The sequence below is a fragment of the Amborella trichopoda genome, chromosome 10, assembly GCF_054954075.1.
Source record: "Amborella trichopoda isolate Santa Cruz 75 chromosome 10, AtrichopodaSantaCruz75HAP2 v2.0, whole genome shotgun sequence".
NCBI classification, from domain to species: Eukaryota; Viridiplantae; Streptophyta; class Magnoliopsida; order Amborellales; family Amborellaceae; genus Amborella; species Amborella trichopoda.
In genome coordinates this window covers 22,556,256-22,560,462 of record NC_142345.1, presented here as the reverse complement: position 1 = coordinate 22,560,462, position 4,207 = coordinate 22,556,256, and the positions used below count along the sequence as shown (strand labels likewise).

Sequence of the window (4,207 nt, the reverse complement as noted above, 5' to 3'; positions counted from 1 at the left end):
ATAGCATTTTGGGATATATCAAAAACTTTTGTGTTGATTTTTGGAAAACAAATTGGGTTTTATTCTTACTTTAGGGTTGGAGTTTATTCAGATGTGGGTTGGATTCAAGTAAAAAAAGAACACACAAATGAGATTAAGATTTGAGGTGAACTCACCTAAATTGATGCCCAAGAACTTTTTGTGGTGGAACTCCAACTTCTGTAGCAACCAAGAACGTCTAGAGGCCTTTGGTGTCATCTTTGACAACTAGGAAGATTGAGAGGGTATTGGGGGTGTCTCTGGCAGCAGGTGATAAGAGGGGCGTCTATGGCAGAGAAGAGAGTGAGCAAACGAGAGGGATATAGGTTCAATTAAATTTGGGTTTGAAGCTTTTGGGCCAATCACTTTTCACGTGCAGGTGGGGGTTTTGTTCGATCACAACCCTACATTTCATTAAATTGAAAAATACGGTGGATAATAGAGAGACGATATCATTGTTCCCTATCACCTATAGCCGTTAGTTAGGAAGACTTTCTCGTATATATATGGAAAAATCTGGGGTTAGCCCACTAGCTCATATGAACATATGAGCCCAACGGCCCAGATTGAATTTGGGCCGATTTGATGATTACGGATGTCTCGTAGTGTTTGAATTTTATCTATTTTTTACAAATATAAATCACTTGAAATTTTACGCATATGTTTATAAAACATAGGTGAATCTTTGAAAAATATCAAAAAAATATTTTACATGAAATAAATTTACCAAAATACCCCCGAAAGAATTTTGGGGTATTTTGATCATTTTTATTTTCTCGAATAATTTTTTTTATATTTTTATTAGGTGTGACTTGATGAGAATAACACATATCTAAAATTTCAAGTGATTTGTATCTGTAGAAAATAAAATAAAATTCAAGAACTACCGGACATTAGTGATAGTCAGATCGGCCCAGATTCAATCTGGACCGTTGGGCTCATATGTTCATATGAGCTAGTGGGCTAACCCCAAATTTTTCCTATATATATATATATATATATATATATATATATATATATATATATAGGTGGGCTTGTCTAGAATTAACAACCCCTCAAAATACATAGGTTAAAGATATAGGTGAATTTACTAATTTTGTAATCTATTTTAAAACAAAGTTACTTTTTGTGTTCTCTTCATCATTAAGTAAGAGTAATTTTGTAAATATTACTACAAGACAATGGGTACTTTTGTCATCTCTATAAAGTGTAAAGTTGAATTTTTACTAAAAGACAATGGCACTTTACAAATAAAATTTTAAGACATTAACTTCTAAAGTGCCATTGTAATTTTATAAAATTTTCAAATTTACTCTTGCTTAATGGTTAAGCTACCTATTAAAATATTTTTTTAAACAAAAAATAATCATCTTTTTGATAAATACACCCATCACAACTTCTTCTAACTTTAACCTTTTATATATATATATATATATATATATATATATATATATATCGAGAGACAGAGGAAAAAACTCCCGAACGGTGGCCATTTTTTTATATATGTATATATATATATATATATATATATATATATATATATAGATCGAGAGACATAGGAAAAAACTCCCGAACGGTGGCCAGCGATAGGAACAGTAAGTTCGGTGGAGCAGTAACCGTCCGTCGTCCCTATTGAATGAATGAACGAGATTAAGACTTTTAAAACAGGGGGGCTCTCCTGTTTCTGTTTTTCTCCCCATTTTCCCTCCTTTCCCTATCTTCCCTCCATCTCTCTCTCGTCCCCCAAGCTCTGTCTCGTTCGCTCCCCACTTTTTCTCTGCCTCTCTCTCCCCCTTTTTCCTCCCATATCTCTCTTTCTCTCCATCCCAGCGAGCTCTCAACATGGAATCTCGATACAAAAAGTAAAAAGAAGAGGGATAAATTAGCCCTAATCCCTAATCATAATCGGTAAGAAACTCTCTACTCTCTATAAAATGATCAAACAACTTTCTATGTCAAAGCAATCAATCCATAGAGATACTTCATTTGTGTTTTAGAAACCAACCCAAGATACTTCAATCCAAGACCCAAAAAGAAAATCTCTTTCAAGAAAAAAAATGACGTCCAAAATTTTTGCTTCAAGAAAAACAATGGCGTGAAGAAATTTTTACTCCACGTTTCTCACTCTCCCCTATTTTTCCTCCCTCTGTCGTCCATGTCCCCTAAACACTCTCTCTCTCTCTACATATTTGCTTTCTCTCAAGGAAGCTAAAGGATGTAAGAAAAACAAGGATTCAAATTCTTTAGCATGCAAAATCCATAGCTAGAAAGGAAACATACTTCAATAATTTTTTTTAAATAAAAATATTACTGTTACAGTAGGGAAAAATCCTTACTTGTTTTTTTTGTTTCTTTTATAGATAAAGTAAAATGAATTATTAGTATTGTTGATACTATTATATTCCCTTGAATTATTTTCTTAGCCATCTATGAAGATTTTATGTTTAATTTTTTTTTTCATAGATACACTAAAATAAATTATTAGTATTGTTGATACTATTATCTTACTTTGAAAAAAAGAATTTAGGTGTCTATGAAGAGGTTATATTTTCCAGGTGGCCTAAAAAATTTGAATTTTTGCCTCAATTACCTTGTAATTTTTTTGTTTTATCCAATACTGCTTAGAGATTTGGGATTTAAAGTTCTTTTTTGTGATTAATTTTTACACCATGGTAATACCAATTTGTTGTTATTCAATGTCAAAGTTTAGTGGATACTATCATGACGCTAGTTGATTGGAGTTTTATTTTTAGTTTTTATTTATATTTTATGCTATGAAGTCCTTTAGGTTTATTCAAATGCATAAATTGTTTTTGGAATTTCAAAACTCTTTTTTCCTAGTCATAATTGATGCATACCTTGCAATCTATGCATAGTGAGTTATCAACGAAGATTGTTTTTCAAGTAAGCATAGTGAGCATGGCGTGGGTGCCATTTGTTGGATTGGCTAGAGGCTTGGGGGTTGGATCAACAATGAATATGGGTGTAAAAGTGATGCATGGCTGCTGCTCTGTTCCTGATGTGCTTGAGGCTTTAATTAGCTTTGGTATAGGTATGACATATGTTATTTCCTTTGTTATATTGCCAATCCTTTTGTTTTATGCAGGCCCGCAGTCATTTGTAACTTTAGCTAACAAGGACTTTCAGGCAATGGTTCAATACCCAAATATTACTTGGTGCTTACTACAGGGAAGGTTATAAGTTGTTGAATATAATATGTAATGTAACTTATTGTATTTTTCCTTGATGGAATGATCACAATCGTTTTTTTTTTTTTTTTTTCCAAGAATTGTTTTTACGAATATATGACAGAAATTGCTTAAAATAAAGGAAATTGATGAAAGTCTCATGGCTTCCCCTCTCCCCCCACTCTCTCTATTTGAAATAAAAAGATTGCTTCTGAAGTGAGTTTGGGATCTGGATCAAGTGGAAATGCAACGAGAGCATGGCATCATCATTTTCTCTACTCTCTCTCTCTCTGTGAATAAAAGATTGCTTCTTAATTGAGTTATGGATTGGATCAATTGCTGATGGCATTTCAATATCTTCTCTAACTAGATAGCAATGCTTAGAACCTTTTAAAGGCCCTTGTGCTCACAATAATAGTTGGACGTGTGTGAGAGTATATGAGAGAGAGAGAATGAATGGACTTGTACATTAGTAGAACTGCCATTTCAATTTAAGTTTGACAAAAAACTAAATATAAATATGTCCACATCAATGCATAGATCCCCATCAAACAAAAACCAGTATAACAAAATAATTTGTTTATATCAATGTATTTCTCAAATTCCTTTAATGCGATTCCTTTCCAAATATAACAAAATGGATCTATTGCACCACTCCCATCTGTCATCATCAGCAATCATATGCCTAGCTCGCTACAATAACATAATAAAATATATCAGCCATGTAATATAATTTTTGAGAGAATATTAAACAATTTCTAGTTGCACAAAGGGAACTTATATTCAAGGTTAACTGGATTGAAGGACCAATATAATGAAGGATAACTCAAGGCTTTGTAACGTCCAAGCAAGGGTGAGATACTTTTGTTAACTAAAGATAGACATGCATTTACAACTCAAATCATGTTCTGAAAATGTCGTACAGAAAACAAAACAAGCACTTACATTCCACGTGCCCTAACTGGACAATTGTCATGCCAATTATGCTACAAACATTGTAC

The 4,207-nt window shown here is 32.8% G+C and overlaps 1 long non-coding RNA gene across 1 annotated transcript; it reads left to right on the top strand.

Moving 5' to 3' along the window:
* Positions 1–1,597: 1,597 nt before the first annotated feature.
* On the top strand, positions 1,598–3,356 carry LOC148780079 (uncharacterized). Its single transcript, XR_016043143.1, has 2 exons — positions 1,598–1,926; positions 2,895–3,356. It is a non-coding gene; the product is annotated as an uncharacterized LOC148780079 (long non-coding RNA).
* The last annotated feature ends 851 nt before the right edge of the window (positions 3,357–4,207 follow it).